This window comes from Cyanistes caeruleus, chromosome 14 (genome assembly GCF_971803275.1).
Source record: "Cyanistes caeruleus chromosome 14, bCyaCae1.hap1.1, whole genome shotgun sequence".
Classification (NCBI taxonomy): Eukaryota; Metazoa; Chordata; class Aves; order Passeriformes; family Paridae; genus Cyanistes; species Cyanistes caeruleus.
In genome coordinates, this window is record NC_141714.1 from 3,704,947 (window position 1) to 3,725,069 (window position 20,123).

Consider the following 20,123-nt stretch of genomic DNA (forward strand, 5'->3'; position numbering starts at 1 on the left):
TGGTCAAGCTCCTGTAGCTCTGCTGTCAACATACAGAAAACAGAGCTTGGAAAACTCCTGATGCCCCTGCAAAAACATATTCCCTCAGATGTGAGGGAACCCTGCAGGATCAGCTCCCTCAGTGGACATCCAGCTCTTCAATCCCTCTCCTCTCCAATTTCTGTGTGCACAGAAGATGTGCTCAGGCTCTGAATAGCTTTTCTCTCTGCAACAATGGAGTATCAGGGCCCTTTCAGAGCATAATTTCATCCATTTCTCTCCCTTCCACCCTCTCATGAATTACTAATTTAAAGTGACTTAATATCTATTCTCTATTCCCCTTCGGCTTTGCATATTTTAATTATGCCTCTTCCTAATCCTCATTTTCACGGAACAGACTTAAATAACCCAAATTGCCCCATCAGTAACTGTCTTTGATAGCTCAGTTATTGCAGCTAATTTCCCACTTTTGCCAAACATGCTATTTTTGAGGTTTTTTCGTAACACCAAGTGATCACACACTCTGTTCCACTAGCTTTCACCTACAAACCAAAGTGATCTGCTGCATGAAATGCCATCACCATCAAAATTAACTTTTTTTTTTTTTTTCTCCTTTTTTTAATTGCTGCTAAATCACTTCCTGGAAGATTTTAGTGACATTTTGCAGCAATGTCTTTGCAGCTTTATCTTGGACTGCCAATGGCAGGTGAGGACAGTGGGGCTGTTGGGAGAAATCCTGCTTGTCTCTGCTCAGCCTGAGGATTGCTCCAGTTCAAAACTGAGTGATAAATGTTCTTTGCAAAGTGATTTTTCTGCGAAACACAGAGGCTTTTGTCAAAATACAGTGTTTGCCAAGAGAGGAACATTCATACAGCAATTTTTGCAGTGTGAGGGCATCTTTAGCCAAGACAATAAATAACTACTAGTCCTAGAGAGCTGCTGCCCACAGACTTTCAGGAGTGGCTGCAGCCATGTGCTTCTGTAGCATGAGAAAAAGAGCCCCAGGTAAATCAGAAAGTCCCTAAAAAGGAAACAAGCTCACACTCATAATTAATAATGCAGATATTGGATCTGTCATATTATTTTAGGAGAGAAGGAAAATGTGACCTTGGCATTTTTATTAAGCTTTTCCTCTGTCACTTTGAAGCAAACTCTTGAAGGGTGAAATTCCATTTATTTTCAGGAAATACAGATCCCAGGGGCAGGGGATAGGCAGAGAGGGAGGGGCTGCAGGAGCAGACACACCCTGGAGCTGTGACAAAGGCAGACTGCCAGGCACTGGGCACAGTCTCTGCCTGTCTCATCAGGCTCCTTGTGTTTTCCCAGTTTGAAAGGAAGCTACTTGCAATCCCATCCTTCTCTGCTCCAGGCAGGGCCCAGCTCCAACCCACTGTGTCCTCAGCAAGAGCAGGAGTAAGGAAGGGCATTTGAGCACAAGGCATCAAGTAAAACCAAACTGTCCAGACAAGAAATGCCAGCAATGAAGGTGAAGCAGGATTTTGAGCTGCCCCAGGGCTGCTGGACCACACTTCAGCGTAAAATGTGCTACTGAGATCACCAAAACAAAGAGAGCAAAGCCCAGAGGTGCCATGAGTCTCTGAGGAGTGAGGAGCAGCACCTGCGGATTAACCACAGAAACCACCAGAATTACTCCAGGCGTGGGTTTCACTTTCCACCTGCTTAGACAGGGAGATTTATCCAGCTTCAAGCATGAAAGAGGATGTCATGTTTGCAGTGTGCTCTGCTTCAACAGTGATCTTCTCATCCCCAGCAGTTTCCCTTCTCCACTGGCATCCATCTGTTAGAAAACACATTTGGAAAAAAAAAATTACTTAAATAATTAGCACTCGGGAACAATTCCTTGGCCAGAATTTCATTTGGTGTTATGTGAAGAGCTCTTTATGTGCATGTTATCAAGAAATTTGCTCCTTCGGGCTTTCCCACTAGTACAGTGATCTGTATGGAGTGGCTTTACTCTGCCCTGCTTGTGCAGCTGTCCAAGGTTTACTTTTACAATCTGCCACGCTCACACATCCCTCGCATCCGCATTTGGAACGTGTTCCTGCCGAGTTGAGATGGACGGACCGGGGTATCCCAGGCAGTACAACCTCACTGGGATTCCAAATCCTAAAAGTACAACCCGACCACAGCTCGGAGCTGATTCCCACGAGCGCCAACTCGGGAGCTCCCCTCACGCTGCACACCCTGCTCCGGGCACAACTTCCACACCTTACACACGGAAAATGGGAGCCCCAGGTCCTCCAGAGCCCGGTCCGCAGCCTGCAGGGAGAGCTGCCCACCGCGGAGCCTCCCCGCTGTCCCCAGCGCCCTCACACAGCGGGGCCCCTGCTCCTCACCCGTGTCACCCCCGCAGCCCTCCCCTGCCTCCCCTCACGGCCCCCGCACCGCCCGTCCCCAGCGGCTGCCACAGCCGGAGCCCACTCACCCGCTGCCGCCGTGTCGCTGCTGGGGTCGTCGCGCAGCTGCGTCCCGGTGAGGCGGCGGATAGCCGGAGCTGCCCGCCTCCTCCAGGGCTGAGAAGGAGAGGGCGAGGTGCGCGGGGACTCTCTGCCCTACCGCTCCGGCCCCGGCCCCCGGCCGGCCGCCATCTTGGCGCAGCCCCCACCAGACCCTCAATAACTGCGGGGCGTGGCCTCTGCCCGTCCCGGCACCTCCCGCCAATCGGCGGCGGGGGCGGAGTCTGGAGGCGGGGCCAGGCGGGAGCGGGGCGGGGCTGTGGGGCGCGGGCCGCCAGGGGGCGCTGCCGGGCCGGGACTGAGGGACCTGAGGCGGGGAGAGCCCGGGAGCGGCGAAACTGGGACTGGGGGAACTGGGACTGGGGGAACTGGGACTGGGGAAACTGGGACTGGGGAAACTGGGATTGGGGAAACTGGGACTGGGGGAACTGGGATTGGGGAAACTGGGACTGGGGAAACTGGGACTGGGGAAACTGGGACTGGGGGAAACTGGGACTGGGGAAACTGGGACTGGGGAAACTGGGACTGGGGAAACTGGGATTGGGGAAACTGGGACTGAGGGAGACTGGGACTGGGGGAAACTGGGGAAACTGGGTCTGGGGAAACTGGGTTTGGGGAAACTGGGACTGGGGAAACTGGGATTGGGGCAAACTGGGACTGGGCAAACTGGGATTGGGGAAACTGGGATTGGGGAAACTGGGACTGAGGGAAACTGGGACTGGGGGAAACTGGGACTGAGGGAAACTGGGACTGGGGGAAACTGGGACTGAGGGAAACTGGGACTGGGGGAAACTGGGACTGGGCAAACTGGGACTGGGCAAACTGGGACTGGGGGGAGACAGGGCTGGAAGAGACTTGGAATGGGGGGGAGACATCAGTCACTCCTTAGGCCCAAAGGTCACCTGCTCCAGTTGCTTCAGAGCATCGCTTGTCTGGAAAACAGGAGAAAAAACAAGCGAAGAATCTCCATGGCAGAACTGCAAGAACAGTTTTGTTCCCTTCTGTTTTCTCAAGAAGACAATTTTCAAGTAAATTCATGCTGTTAATAGGACGTATTCACATTTAACAATAAACCATAAACTCTTGGTGGTGGTGTACCACTAACGAGCTGTCCTGCTCCCAGTGAGGAGCTGGGAATGCTCCTGTGGTTCCCTTCATCAATTAAAGGCACAAAGATTCCCCTTGTCAGAAAGGGGGATTTTTCAGAAAGTCATGGGATTTTTGGCACTTGAGCAATTCTGGTGTAAGGTGGAGATTCTCAGATACAAATGTGTGCATACAGATGCTAAACATTTCCTGGCACATATTCCCATAACTACCATGGCTTGGTACTCAAGAAAGAAAAAACATTTACTTGCAGTTGAATCACGTAGTTTTGGGTCCATTCCACTGAAAGTGAACAGTCATATATATATATTTTGTAATTACACAGTTAAAAAACTGTGATATGAGGTTCTTTATTTTTGCTATTATTTAAAACAAAATGGAAACGACTGTGGAAAACAGAATTATAGAATCCATTTTCCATTAAGGATGGAAAAGACCTTGAGGATCACCAACCAACAGCACTGTCACCATGCTCACCACTAAGCCATGTCCTTAACTGCCATATCCATGTGTTTTTTGAACAATTCCAGGGATGGAGACTTCACCACCCACCTCCAAGCCTGTTCCAGTGCTTGACAACCCTTCCCATGGAGAAGTGTGTGAGAGAATCCTGTTAAGTTTAAAGACAGAGAAAGGAAATAATTCCAAAATTATTGTTGTTATTCAAAACTCCTTTTGTTTTTGATAGGAACATTAGATTGCATAAATGGTTCTTATGAAGGCACCTTTCCCATCCCAGCGATTGCAGTTTGATTTTTCCCTCGCTGCAGTTGTGAGAGTACAAGGCACTTAATGCAGTCCTAACTTGCCACCTCGTGGCATTTCTGTGAATTACCAGAATTCCGTTTCTTTAAATCAGTTTAGGATTATGTTCATTTCCTTAGGAGAGGGTTCTTGTTTGCCCATTCACCCTCGCAGCCAGGGAAAACCAGCTGGGCACTGTTTTGCAGCCTGGAACCGCAGAGAGGTCACAGTGGTTGAACCAGGCACTGTGTGGCTGCCAGGAGGTAAAACAGGGATACCAGACACAACAGCATCTATTGATTTTTAATTAATTATTTTCGCTTAGCAATTGTATAGAATATTCATTTGCTTTTAGAGCAATGCCCGTGTTTTCATGTTGGGATATGTTGGGATATGTTGGATTGCTTTATCTTTACAGGTAGCAGGAACATGAAATTGCAGAGAAGAAAAACCCCATAGGATCACCTACTGTTGTCCTTATTCCTGCTTAGGATAAAAGTGCAAATTTAAATCTTCTTATTAAATATGTGTAGCTCAACAGACTTTTGCTTTTTTAGTAATATTCCAATTGCTCTTATTGAGATGGAGGGGGCTTCTGCTGTGTTTATATTTTTTAGTAACAATTAGAACTATGCTGCTTTCTTTCAACTGTTTATTAACATGTTTGGGTTTGGTTTTCTTTGTGAGAAAGCAGACAATATGCCAGCAGGAGTTTCTAAACAAGTTTTTTTTCACTTGAATATAGAGATAGAATTTTTAACAGATAATCTTTCACTAGCACAGAAAGTTAAGAGCTTGTAGAGCTTCCAGAGGGAATGATTGCTTAGAACAGCTTCTTTCCCATGGAGGGGCCTAAATGCTGATTTATCAGTGCTGGAAGTAATCTGGATCTTCATTATTTTGTTTCTCATCTTCCTCCCCCCCCTGTTTCCCCTCCAAAACAAAACACTGTCTCTCACAAGCTTTGTTTGAAGAGATTAACACATTCAAACACAATATTAATACCGGTGATAAGGAAATAATTAATTGCCTGTGTTTGCCTGCCTGCTAGGGTAAGACTGCCGTGTAAATAAGTTGACCCAGCAGAACTCCAGTCAAACTGCTGGAAGCAGTGGACTGATCCCCGTTGGATTCACTGCTCTCCAGATGAGACCAGTAATTACACAGCTCATCACTGATTGCCTTTTCTCCTGCTGCTAATTGTTACTTCTTGGTTAGCTGAATGCTTAATAGAGAGGAAGAACATAGTGTTGTATTGTATCCTTTTCGATTTTTTTTTTTTCTTGTAATTTCTGTTCTTTTCCATTTTGGAAAAGAAAGAGCTGGCTACTGCAGTGAGAGTCCTTTTCTATTTCTTTTTTTTTTTTTTAATATTGAATGAATTTAAACACAATTGTTAAGAATTTTGATTAATATTCCAGTCTTATGCTGCAGAAATAATACTGGGTTTTTTCTTTTTAAGATTAAAGGGAAAATTCCAGGGATTTTCTGGCTATCAAGGAATTGCAGAATCATAGAATATCCTGAGTTGGAAGGAACCCACAAGGAGCATCGATATCCAACTCCTGGCTGGCCTTAGAGTTTTCTTGTAACCACAGAATGGGACCACAAGAGGTCAACAGCGACCTGTAATGACTGATACCCCTTCTTTCTATATATTAAACACCTAATCAGACTAGATTATCTAATTATTTCAGAGATCTTCTATTGTTTATAGAAATAAACATAAGATTGCTAACAATCTCTTTTTCTAAAGACATTTGAAGGGTGATGATCTGGCGCTCATTAATTAATTTGTTTGCCTTTATACAGAAAGGAAGTTATCAAAAACTAAGTAAATTGTCTAGAAATGTATGTTTTCCAGAGATCATGATTGGTTTTGTTTGTATAATAATGAAATAGGCCTACATTCACTGTGTGAAATTTGTCACCATGGCCATTAATGTGCAAATTTATTTCTATATCTATATACATATAAAAAAAAATTTCACTGAGATGTTAAAGTGGCACACTGACTTCCTTCTTAAAGCTTGTTGTGTAGGGTTAAGACTTACCAGCTGATCACTCTCTGACAACTTTTATTGTACTGCTTGAGTTGATAGAAAGGAAGCATCTACACACCCCCAGCATTTACTTTATTGGCACCTAAACTTCAGTCTGTGCAGCTGGAAAATGCATTTTTTTCCCCACAACTCCTTTTTTTATCATTCTATGTCTCATAATCGCTTTCTCCTTTAACCATTAGATGAAGACCTCAGAATTAGCTGTTCTTCAGGATGAAGAGGCTGAATGACGGTAACACTCCAAGCTTTTTAATGAACACCAGTTGTGTTTCTTTCTCATCCACAGAATCAGAGAATGGTTTGGGAAGGGACATTAAAGCTCATCCAGTTCCACCTTCCACTATCACAGGTTGCTCCAAGCCCCATTTGACCCAGCCTTGGACAATTCCAGGGATGGGGCAGCTACAGCTTCTCTGGAAAACATTATAATAGCAAAAACAAAACAAAAAAATGTCTTGCAATACTTTCCACCTGAATGACACAAGTGTGGAATAATAATAATAATAATAATAATAATGAATAACTGATGTAACAAGGAATTGTTCTTGCATATTTGCTCCTTTTGCATCCACAGGTAATTCAGCAAGTTCCCCTTAAGTTTTGAAAAGGAAAACATTTTTATGTACGTGCTTTCAGAAGCTTTTAAAACAGGGGAAGCCTTGAATAGAGAGAGTTCAATTAAAAGAAGTAATTTCAGAATATAATTGATAATTTTTAAGTAAATGTGGCCTTGTAACAGAATGCAGATGGCAAACCCACTTTGCAGCCGACCCCGGGCTGTGATGGAGAAACAAGCAGGAGGTGCAATGCATTCTATTAATTATTTTCACTGCTACAGTTGTTTGCTATATAATACAGGTCAACAGGGGTTAGCCTGAAGCTTCTCCTAATATATTAGTAAATAAATTTGAACAGATTTTAATTTGCTAATGGAAAGGTCTGAGCCAGTTGCAAATAAGAGTGGAGCTACTTTGTCTTGCTCATTGCTATGCAACATGGCTGCTGCCAGCCATTCATACAAAATGTTACATTTCCATAAAGCACAATGTAATCCGTCACAGAGAAAAGGGAAAAAACCCCACAAAAAATAACAACAACAACAAAAACCCCAATTCTGTAAACTATATTAAAGATAAATGTGTATCATGGAGCAATCATCCTTATGGAGCTCGTAGAATGTTGAACACCTGCCCTTGCAGGCTTGCCAAAACATCCAGCATGGAATCTTGTAATACTTACATGTTTCAGGGAGAAATAAAAATAAGATATGCTATTTCCAAGGGGTATAAACAAGAGTGAGCCTTTTCCCACATCCCCTAATGATTTCTCACTCCTGTTCCAACTCACACAGTTTCCAGTGCTGCATGTCCACACAAATGTAACACAGCACGAGATGCATCAGCTGCTTGTTTCTCACCTCTCTTTCTGCTCGTAATAGCAATCCCTAGGGTGGGCTTGTTTTTTGTTCCTTTGTAAATATTTATAAACATTCTTGTTTTACAGATGCAGGAACAGAGGCATCCAGGTCTGTGTCTTGCCCAGATCTAGACTGGAATTGGGAAGAGAGGCTGTTCCCAAGCCTTGTAGCACTGCGTGGTTTTCCTGCCTCCTTTTTTACACTGCGGAGATCATGAGCACCTTTAAGCAATGGCAGCTGATCCCAGGTACAGCCAGTGCACTGCTGGCAGGTGTTTTAGCCCAGCAACCCCTTTGCTTCCTTTTCCTGGTTCTTCAGCCTCAACATTCCTTAGATTATACCATGAAACTTCCTTCATGTGTATCAAGAATTTGATTATTTTAACATCTCCCTCTCTGCTAAATTTTCCAACTTGGGTTGCCCAATTCACTCTTTCCATAATAAACAATAAATATAAGTGCTGGGGTGATTAGAAAAACTGCTGCCACTGATGTATTCTTCAAACAGGCTTCTACTGGGGAGAAGGGGAGGGTTGATGCAAACAAGCATTTGAGGGCTCATGCAAAGAGCGTTCACAAGTTGAAATGTCTGTCCTTAAACTCTGTTTGCCTTATCTGTGCACAGAATATTTGTCACCATCAACACATCCCCAGGTTTAAAATCCCTCTTGGTTTTCAGTCGTGTTTTTTTGTGGGCTGGGGTTCTGTGCTCGGGTTTGGTTTTAATGACCTCCTGGTTTTAAATATTCTACCTGTTTGGGTTGCTCAGATGCATGAGGTGACAGGAAAGGCTGTTAATATTTAAACCTTTGTCATTTTCAGCTCTTCTTCTCTCTTTTGTGATGAAAGAAGTGGCACTCGATTTTAAAACGGACACAAATTAAGAAGCATCTAAGGATTAGTCCCTTAATTACAATAATCCTTAAAGGATTATTCAGAGATTGGCCCTTACTAAAGTTTTAAACTTAGCCATGCATTTTAAATCAGGAGCAGACTGATCTGTGGCCCAGCAACAAAAGAGAGGGTTCAGCCTTGAGCATGCTTGCATAAATATATTTAGGTTGAGAAAATAGTCTACAATACAGCTACTGATGCAGGTCCTGTTTGTTACTGCTCAGCTGCTTGCCCAGCGAGTCTCACGGCATTTTACTACTTTTCAGTAATTCCATGTCCTGTTCCTGCAAAGAAACTACCAGAAAGGGGAGCTCCCTGACTGGTGTGAGTTTTCAGGTAAATTCCTGTCTACCATCCCTCAGCCTTGAGTGAGCACAGTGGGTAAAATCCTCAGGTTTTTTCTGGTCATGTGGATTCCTACATCCAGAGGTTTCAGCTGCTTCCTTCTCTAAAGCAAAAGTTAAAGTATCTCGAAAACCTTCTAAATGGCAGTGATAATTTCACTGGCTGTCCCTGCAAGAAATATTTACAGAACTTTCATAAACAATGCACATGATTAATTAAGATTCCAGAAGTTCAACTCACTATGAATATTTTCATATCTTGGTCTGATATTGTAAACAACTCTAATTTAACTTTTTCAGGGAAAGAGACAAGGAGGGAGGAAGGAAAGGAAAGAAGGAAGGGCAGAAGGTAAATTATCTCCTACTTTTTTCCTAAATTGTTGTGTAACCCTCAAGCTTTAACCTGGCTCCTTCCAGAAGCAGCCAGAACTACTGCCAAGTGGCTGAGAGGAAAAGTCAAATTAAGAATGTTTATACATAATTCCATCCATTTTGGCCCAATGAACAAATAGTAAAATAATTAATATCAGAGAATTTTCCTGCGCTCATTTCCATCCAGGAATGTCTTTGCCTCTGAAAGAAATTATTCTGTGCCTTTGTAGCTGCTGAATACAGCTCCTCTTATTATAGAGCAGCTTAACCTGCAGGCTGTGTATCTACAGTTTTAATAACTTCATTGTGCAGGAGCAGTGTGTATTTTAGAGGACTTCCTATTTCCATTTCTCTGCAGCATTTATGGGCAAAGCAGTGCACAGAAAGCCACCTTAAAGTTCCTAAAGTGTCATTGTAGTGGCTCAGCTCAATAAAAAAATCCTGTGAAAATTAAACACCAACAGGTATTGAGAGGAGAAAAAAAATAATTTCAAAACTATGTGAAGTATTATAAATTATAGTGTTAAAAAATGATCCTGAGAGCTGTATCTCCCATGGAAACAAATCATTGTATGATCAGAAGTTTTTTATCACTGGCCTTGTTAAATTCTAAACACTGTGCCCCTGCTCTCATTCTGTTCCAATCTTGATCTGTTCCTTTCTGCTTTGATTCTCTCTTTTGAAAACTCACATGAAGAGGTTAAAAACCAAAGATAGCAATAAAAATTAAACCACAAAAAATCTACACAGCCAAAACTCAAGAATTTAGGTTTTTAACTATATTAATGTTTTATTGCATCTTAGTCAGTGGCTGAATATTTTAAGGATAGAAACAGTTCATTTGAATATGTCTAATGGCAAATGCAACACACTGAAAACTTTTTCCTGCATTATTCCACAATAAATACTGACTAGAAATAAAGTGATAAAACAGTGAAGTAATTTTTGTGAATATATCAGAATTTACTAATTTTTTTTGGCTAGTACACAGCATAATAAAGCATTTTATGTGGGGTGGTAAAAGAATTACCTTTACTTACACTGCCCAAATCTTAAGAATGAAAGCAGTTGCTTTGGTAATAAGCTTAAAGAAAGTTCTTTTGAAAATTAGTTACACATGTCAGCTCCTTATTTAGGATAAGATTCCAGTCATTGATACTTGAGATTAAGGAAAAATAATCCACACATCCACCAGGAAATCTGCATTCTAGGGAGCATTTCCCTTACATGCTGCAGGAATTTGGAGGAAGTCTGTGGGAAAGGCAATAAGCTCTTGAATGCAAAACTAATTTTAAATGTCTTTGAAAGCAAAACAATACAATTCCTATGGCTTTTAGTGCATTTTTGTGTGTATGTAAAAAATTAGTTGCATTTATCTTTTCCTCATATAATCGAAGAAAAATACAATCTTAAGGCAACCTCACATTGTTTTCAAAATCAGATTGTGATAATATCTCTTACTGTGGAAATCCTTACTTTCTATAGCCAACACAGAGGTATTCAAATCAAGTTAAATATACTTACTATGATTTTTTTTAAAAAAAAAATTATTACTTGAAACACATTTTTTTTTCTTTTTTTTATATGTTTACCTAAAATATATTACTTCATTTTAAGGAAAATATATTGTAGGGTCAATTTAAAACAATTAAAATTAGCAGGTTTTGTTTGGTTTTTTTTTTAAATCAAGCCTTTTTATATAAGAGGTGTTTTTGCACTAAAAATACATTTATGGGTATAATTTTGAGAGCTTTGCTTCACTACCCAGTTGCTAACAACAGATTTTGGGTTTGTCTGTCCATCCATTTTTGCAGAAATGTTTTTAGAAGCAAGGCAGAGCCAGCAGCGCTCTGGGAGCACATCCCTCAATGAACAGTGTGGAAAGGCAGCAGTGATTTTAGGATTTGCCCCAACCACCTCCTCTTGAATTAAATGGAGATATGCATTTAAGGCTTATTTATGAGCTGCAAATCAGCTGTTTCTGTGCACAGGTTGCAATAATTATTATGAGTAAAGAGTTCCTATAGAGGTAGAAAGTCTATTGACATTTCCAGTGTGAAAGGTGGGAAATCCTGGCTGTCTGTAAAAGATGGAAGTGATGGTGGGAGATGGAAGTGATGCCTGGGCTCTTAGAGAGGAAGATGGTGTGGGCTTTTTACATGAGTTGTCCTCATCAATGAAAGTCTGAAAACACAGAACATCTGAGAATTCTGCCCCTGTGTGAGATTTGTCTGAGCTCTGGGAGTCGGGAGTGAACTGAGCGCTTTTCCCTGTCCCTCTCCACCTCCCCAGGCAGCACAGAATCCCAGAACAGCTGAGCTTGGAAGGAACCCCTGGAGATGGTCCAGACTGGCCCCATCCCCCCCACCAGGGCAGGGTCACCCAAAGCAGGTGACACAGGGACACATCCAGGTGGGATTTGGATGAATCCAGAGATGCCACAGCTCCCTGGGCAGCTGTTCCAGTGCTCTGGCACTCTCCATGGAAAGCTCATCCTCGTGCTGAGGTGGAGCTTCTTGTGTTTTATTTATAAACTTACACCTCGTTCTGTTGCTGGGCACCACTGAAAAGAGTCTGGCACCATCCCCTGACACTCCTTGGAGATATTTATGTGAATTAATGACATCCTTTCTCAGTCTTCTCTAGACTAAACAGCTCCCTCAGTACACTTTAGATTTATTTCTTGAGGAATTCAGGCTAAACCCAAGACAGCAGGTAGTGGATAAAACTCTGAATTACCAATTTCCAAACAACTAAAGAAATGTCTGTTATCAGACAACCACTTTGACACATTGGGGGAGCAATATTTAGTGGCTCTGCTAAGTGCCTGTGTCTTTCCTGGGTATGGCACCGCTTTGGGAAATGGAGAAAAGCTTTATTTCCTGCCTTGCCACACGGCTCCTGACAAATCCCATCCCCTCCTCCTGCCAGTGCTCCTACTTTTTGTTTGTGTCCCACAGTCCTCACAGCAGAAACTTTCTCCTACTGCTTGGTTGTGCAGCATTCATCACCATAGGATTTTGATTTTGGCAGGAAAATATTTTTAAAAATATAATGTAGTACTAGTAATAAAAGGAAATAATATGGAATACATCACTCCCCAGGACTAGAATAAGAGGTTACTACAAATTCATTGCATTCAGTTTTGAATGTCCTTTGCAAATTGACAGAATACAAATAACGTTTTCCCTGCACTCCCTGACCTATTTTCTAATCTGCTTCTGCTTTCAGAAAAGACATAATAACTGTCTTATTTTTACTCACCTTTCTGACCTTGATTCATCTGTGCTATTCCTTTTGTCCCCATCAAATCAGCTTTAGCATTGAGAATGACTCTTTAAAGAGAGGACATGTCCTGCATGTGTTGCTTTTTTCATTCCAGGCTCTGTGTGTGTGTCTCTTCATCACCTTATTTACTAGAACAATTAATTACTTTGTTTTTGTCAGCTGACAGCAGAAATATCCGTGTCAGTATTCATGGGATTGATATCCTTTAATGCCTCTCTTAATTTTCACTGTGGCTCTTAATTGTCACCAGGCTACTTCAGCTCTTTGTTGGAAGATCATTTACTCTGATGAACACTTCATTATTTCCCAGCACCATCCTAAAAATTCTGTGTCAGTTTATCCTAAAATTTAACCAATGATCCAGAAATGTCCATAAGATACCTTGGACGTTATGGGGGCAAATACCATGAGATGATTCCTAGGATGAGCACCAGTGATAAAAGTTGGACTGGTTTTGTGCAACAGGAAGATGAATATTTTATTTCAGTATTCAAATCCTGAGTTTCAAGTTTTCTTGGCATTCTGTCCCACCATTTGTTGGGATTTTTTTGTTTGGTTTGGATTTTTGTTTGTTTAGTTTTTTAAATTTAAATATTTCAAAATTTGCTCAGTGAAAATAAACAAAAACCTGGGATGATGCCCCAGTGTGACCTCAGTGCAAAAGATTGAAGAGAAACAAGAGTTAATACTTACCCTTGTGGCATTCTGAGCAGGCTGGGCATATTTTAAAGAAATTTTTATGTGGCTATCACAGTTTTAAAGGGATTCTCAACTCACAGGCATCTTTTAAAACCTCTGCTAAGAGAGCAAGTGGACCTAGTGCAAGATTTTCACTATTTGAATGTTTAAGTACAGGAGCTGTTGCAGATTGAAAACACTGGGGAGTAACCAAGGGGAAATTTCCCAGTATTCAAAGGAGAGTTGAGAAAAATTGAAGAAATATCACCAAACATCTGCCCCAGATGTGATGCCATATATCACACTTAGGTGAGGCACTCTAAGCTTGAAATTATTTCTGTGAGCAAAAATTTCAGGGTTTTGGTGCTGCCTTGCCTCTCTCTGCTCAGTCTTTATTAGACCTGCTGCTGCCCGTGTTATCTTCAAGTGGAAAGTTAAAGGGGACTAATGCATAATCCACAAAACCTCTGCACACCATTTCAGAAGGTAGGGCCATCAAAAAGTTCATGCTAAGTAGACTGCTCCATTCAGCAATAAAGTGACATAAAGCACCCACTATTCATTCAACAGAACACTCAAGACAGGGGGCAAAAGTGCTCCAGAAAAGCAGGTTTTGCTGCAGGCAGCTGTAGACACATTTTTCATTTCATCTTTCACCCAAACCTTTATCACCAGGGCGAGTACTATTCAACTGTTATAGGAGATTGGCTCTCTCCTGATAATGTTTTTTCAGCCTGTTTGCTGATGTCAAGAACACTGAGCTGCTGTATCTCTATTGCACCTTTACAGAGGTGAAAAAGAATAAAGGCTTGGAGTCAGCCCTTTGGAGTCAGCCCTTTCTGATTAAAAAAAAAACAAAACAAAAAACAACCTAAAACATACACATTTAAAGAATCTTTTATTTCAAAGTGAACTGTGCTATATTAGTTAGTGTAGGTTCATCAACTCAGCTCTTCCCTTATTTAAAGGGGGAATTTTATTTGACTTGTCTCTGCTAAATCAAGTAAAGGCAAGAAATTACAAAAGGCTCAGGGTTTCAGGGAATTTTTCTGTTAAACTGATAATGGTTATCATCACCAGGGAATAGAAACTGCACCAAAGTAGAATTAAAAGAAATTATCTGACATGTCATTATGTGCATCCAGTCATCCAAAAACTTAGGAGCTGTGAGTGGTTCTGGCAAAACCAGTATTGTAAGCTCTGCCCTGGAACAAGCCATAAAGCAAGCAGAAGTCAGCTTTGGTCCTTTGGAATGTTTTATTCAACAGCAGACCCTTCCCACTGCTCCTTTTCTCCAATGGACACGGACACCCTTTCTCCATGGCAGAGGGAAGTGGGGGCTGTGCCAACACTGTCATTCTCCAGGTTTATATCAGCCTGAGGCAGCACGAGCTGCTTTGCTGGAATACTTATTGCCTTTCTCTGCTTTTGCCCTGAGCCTTCCACATTCTCTTAAAATGGATCAACAGCCATGAAAGAATTCCCATTTCAAAAGCAGAAGTCAAGAAGGAGAGTTCTGGGAAAGGAGTCATCAAGGCAGCTGGATGGATATCATATTTTATTATTTTTTTTAAAAAAAAAATCTCTATATATTTATATATATAAAACTTGGGTGAGAGCCGGTGCAATCCTTGAGCTGCCTTTGCTGTCCCTATTCCCTCAGCCCCGGGTCAGCAGCGCTGGAAAATGCCCTCCCTCGTTAGGGGCCGGGAGAAAAGCGGGTGTTCCCGGTTCTAATGGCCAGGTGTTCGGGCACAAAACCCCGGCTGCCAATCGGCCCTAATTAGCACCTTTCTGAGCAGCCTCCCCGGAGAGGCGCAGAATGAGCGGCTGGGAGCGAGCCCCAGCCCGGCTCATCGCTGGAGGTGAGCCCTGCAGGTCAAGGTTGAGGGGCAGCCTCAGGAAGCTTCGCCTGGGCTCCATGAATAGAGAACTTCAGTCCCCGGGATTGTCAATCTGGCACCTTTCAAAAGCACTAAATTCACTTAATTAACAGGCAAGGGGAAAAAAAAAAAAAAAAATAGCCTTCCCTAGCAACTCTTGCATCAAATGGCACTTATGTTACCTTATATTCTGAGCACCTAACCCTATTAGCATGGCATTGTGTGCTCCTCTTGGAGTGCCTTTATGGACACACCAATCTTAACATGCACACTAATGTAATACAGGGAGATTTAGCAGCATTTTCAATTAAATTGACATTACCGTGGCTCTTTTTTTTTTTAAAAAAAAAAAAAAAAAGTATTTTCTGTTATCTGTTATACACCCTTAATTTCACACAGGAGCGTTTTCCCTGTATTAATATTCCTTTCTTTTTCCGTGCAATTAAATCACTTTCTCCATTGAATTTCATGCTTTCCCTGCTCATTTTGTCCTTTTCCTTCTTCTTTTTTTTTTCCCCTTTTTTTTCTTTTTTCTTCTGTTGGCCCAAGGCAACACTTTGCATTGCTGTGTTCTCATGAGGGATCCGTTTATTGTCTGCTGGGTCTACAAAAACAGCACAAAAATATATTTTTTTCCCCTCATTTTCCTTCCAAAGAGATGCAGGATATACTAATTTGTAAAATAACACAATATGGAGATAATAATTACCCATTTTTGTTCTGTTCTGAGTGTGATTATTCACAGTTGTGTAATTCTTAGGGCTACAGGCACGAAGGAGTCTGCACTTCACAAATTTGTTTTAACAGTAGATAAGTGGAGTTTTCCAGGTATAAAACTCAGAAATCTCTTAATAGATTCTCTTAATACTGTTATAAATACGTGTATTTATTCCAGTAGGTGATGTTTTTCAGTGCTAATGTGTTTGCTCTTCACGTTGGAGTAGATGATTATGCTCTAAATTAGCTATCAGTGAATAACCAAGTTGCACTTGGCAATTTTTATTTTATTTTTTTTTTTGGTCCCATAACTTCCTTTTGCATCTCCATTTTTTCTTCTTCCTAGAGCTCTCTCTGTTCTGTGTCTCTTCCTGTAGATGACAATCTTGAAAGGACATTCTCAGCTCTGAAGGTTTTAGGTGAAAAGTATTCTGAATAGAAAAAGTATTATCAGATGGTGCTTTCTGAGCAATGGCAGCTGTTAGAGGTTTTCCCTCAAGAAAACAAGGTTGTCCTCCAGATATCTAATGAATTATCTTAAAGATAATTCAGGGGGACAGGGCAGTACTTTTCTTGGTGGAACTGCTTGCTTTTGTGGCCAAAAAACAACTTGTTTTTTGCAATTGCCCTTATTAATCCAGCTTTAAGGTAATGAGGTGTTGTTCAGAGTGGGCACTACCCCACAATAACTAACACACATCAGATAAAAACACAATCAATAGAAAATACATTGATTTTACTCTATAATAAACCAAAGTATGGCAGTATTGGCCCTCGGTGAGTCAATCTGGGGACTGACTGGACCTAATTAACTCTGATCTTTTTATCTTTTATTAATTGTCTTCCTTTTAATTTTCCCACACACACACAGAAAATCTGTTTTCCATTAATTAACCTGGAATAACATTCCAGGTAATTTTTAAGCAATGAAGAATGCTGTCAAACCATAGGAATGTATTGATTTTAACACCAGAGGGACAACAATACAAAGTACATAATCGTGTTGTAAATTACTTTGTGAAATACTTCCTAAGTGAATTTTAATTAGTGAATCATTCCCAGTCCAGGATTGCAAGGCTGCTTTTAGATGGCATTTTGTCATTATTATTATTCAGTAAATGGCCACCAAGAATTCTTTCTGAAATTTGCCTTAGCTACCCACTTTTGTAGCAATATAATTTATGTCACAAGGAACATGGAAGAGGATTTCCTGGAATCCTTTATATTTGTTAATCTATCAATGCTCCAGGAAAAAACAGTTCCTTGTGCCTGAGTTCCACTGAACCCCCCTCTCCTGGGGGTTTACTCTTCAGGTTGGAGTAGATGATTATGTTCTAAATTAGCTATCAGTGAATAATCAAGTTATACTTGGCAATTTTGGTTTTTTTTTTTTTTGGTCCTATAACATCCTTTTGCATCTCCATTTTTTCTTCTCCTTCCTAGAGCTCTCTCTGTTCTGCATCTCCTCCTGTAGATGAAAATCTGGGAAGGACATTCTCAGCTCTGAAAGCTTTAGGTGAAAACGATTCTGAACATAAAATTATTATCAGATAGAGCAGGATTGACCCGTTGAGGGTCACACCCAGGTCCCCACCCCTGTGTTATCGGTTTTGTCGGGTGTGTTATCCTCCATCACAACATTTGCATTTGTGAGGGGATGGGCAGTGAGCTCTGGGCAGGTTTCCAGGATTCCCTGGGATCAGGACACATTTCCAGGGCAGGCAGGAGTCCCCCATCCTGCCCAGCACTAGGGAGGCATGCATGCCCTGGGGCAGCAGCGGATTTCCTGCTCACACCCTCCCAGGCGCTTGGTGTCTTTCTCTTCTAAGATCTTTTCTCAACAAGCCCTTTTTTACCTTATCTTCAGTTTCTCGGAGACTTTTCCTCTCATTCCTCCGTGTTTCTGTTATTCATTGTCCATGTTGCCTTCAAAGCTGACCTGGTCCAAACCTCCACTCTTACTTCCATTTACCTTTGACATCCCTCTGCTTTCTTCTCTCTTCAGTTCATCTTACTGGATAAAGGCACCACGATTTAAAGAAATAAAATACAGTGTTCTGTCAAAGACAGCACTATGGTTACCTTAAAGAATACAGTGATTTTAAACCAGAAAATAATTCCATTTAATAATTTAACACATTTAAACTGAGCATCTGATGGAATGTCACCAAAAGTCTCCAAATGTGTAATTAGGCAAAGAATAGGGAGGGGGGAAAAAAGCACTTCGATGACATGTATGGATGAAAATTAATGAATAAAACCAAGAAAATTGGGTAGAGATTAAATTTTATGTCCAAGAGCTGGACTGGAAGTGTGTTGGTAGAAAAACCGGGGGTTTTTTTGGTAGATATTTCAAAACATATCACCAACTGCTTAAGCATCTGTGAAAAAATAAGACCCAAGGTGCAACTACATCAGAGATATTCTGGATCTCTTGTTTTAGGCTATTTTCTAAACTGTGTTTCTATGAGACTGAGAGCGATCTGGACTCAATGCCATCTATTATTTTAAGCATTTTAATTTTGGTTAATATTTTCCTTTGTTAATTTTGAACTTAATTTACGCTTGCTGTAATCCTGGGACTCCAAAAGATAAATAATGTCATAATTAAATAACAATGAACAGAGAATTCTTCTATCCCTACACATGAAACTCATGTAAAATCATGACATGATTTTAGGAGATTGATCTCTTGGATAAAACTGGATATTGTGAGAAAACTCTTCTAGGGAGGAACATTGCAGAACTGTTTTATCTTCTCTTACTGCCAAGGACAGGATTCCCCATTTCTCTGTTGCTCCATTCATTCCACCACTGCAACTTTGAGTAAATGGGAATAAAATTAGATGTGTACGTGTTAAATCACATCTGTGCACTGCAACTGATGGAGAAGGGGGTCCTGATTTGTCTCCAGGAGAAGGATTAGCAGAGCTCGCCTTGTGGCTTCAAATGTGATTTTCTTTTTCCTGATGGCAGAGCACTAAGTGAACACAGTAACAGAATTCTACAACTCTGGAAATTGTTAGAACTTTTCTTTAAAGCAGGAAAGTCTAAGGGCCTTTAGATTTATAAAAGATTTTGGAAGGGCCTGACCACCTGAAATTGCCAACAACGTTGGTACTGTGGGTTCCCAAGAAATGAGATTTTTATGCCTACTGTGGGCTTCTTTTGGGCTGAAATTGGATGCATTCTTTGATAAATGGGCCCCCAAAGAAGAAACATGTACACAGTTGTGATAAACCTGCTCATTTTTAAGTCAAATTTATGAATCTGAATCCACAGCTGAAAACAAGGCCATGCTGTAGGAATGAAGACAAATATTTAGCACAAAATCAGAAATGGGTTTCTGAAAATAAGAGATTGTTAAAGTTATGGTGAACGTGTACAAATTGCAAAATATCAGTAAGTCTTCTCTGCTGCAAACTGATCTAAAGCAGCTTTCCTGTTTCCCCAGCAACCTTGAGCAATGCTAGCTTGTTTCTTTGGAAGTAAATTAAATGTGACTTTCAAGTAGTTCATTATTTCAGTGGCCACAATGCCTTTTGGAAGCAAGGACTTTCGATAAATCATATTAGGATTTGCTGCACTTCTGAAGGGAGGCAGATAAAGGACTTCTGCAGAAATAGTTTTCAAATCTAGTACATTTTTTTTTTCTTTTGGAAATAACAAAAATTATGTTTCTATTGATACAGGAAAGAAAAAAAAAAAATGAAACACATTTGCTGTGTGTAAAGAAAGGTCAAATATTGTTTGGTGCTGCAGGTAGATGTGCACAACCCTCAGACACAGCTCCACCTCAGCTGTGGGGCTGAAACTTCTGGAAATGCTGGCACAGAACATCCACACTCAGCCCAGCCCCTCCAGTGCTCAGGACTTGGCATCCTGAGAAATCTTCCAGTCTCTTCCATGAGCCTGCCTGTGTGTGTGTGTGTGCATCCGAGCTGTGACATCTCCAGGGGACCGTAGGATGCACCAAAATGGGTCCTACAAGGTTTTTATACTGATTTTTGGTTGCTTTGGGTGGCAGTGCAGAAAGGAGGAGATGTGCAGGTGGAGCTGCCCCTCCCTGGTGCCTCTACACCAGGCTGGCATTTTCCTCTCAGGGGAAAAGACAAAAACTTTTCAATGCAGTGACCACACGTTTTTTAATCTGTTTTTTTC

The 20,123-nt window shown here is 41.3% G+C and overlaps 1 long non-coding RNA gene across 2 annotated transcripts in view; it reads left to right on the forward strand.

Annotated features, from left to right (window-relative positions):
• The first annotated feature begins 5,769 nt into the window (after positions 1–5,769).
• The window catches only part of LOC111929324 (uncharacterized), a 45,448-nt gene continuing 31,094 nt past the window's right edge, over positions 5,770–20,123 (forward strand). The window contains exons 1-5 of one of the 2 annotated variants that reach the window (XR_015276528.1): positions 5,770–5,935; positions 6,553–6,602; positions 7,874–8,034; positions 9,325–9,373; positions 11,211–11,435. This is a non-coding gene — a long non-coding RNA (uncharacterized LOC111929324). Of the gene's footprint in view, positions 5,936–6,552; positions 6,603–7,873; positions 8,035–9,324; positions 9,374–11,210; positions 11,436–20,123 lie in introns of those variants that run through there. The other variant, XR_015276529.1, reaches the window with a different exon arrangement.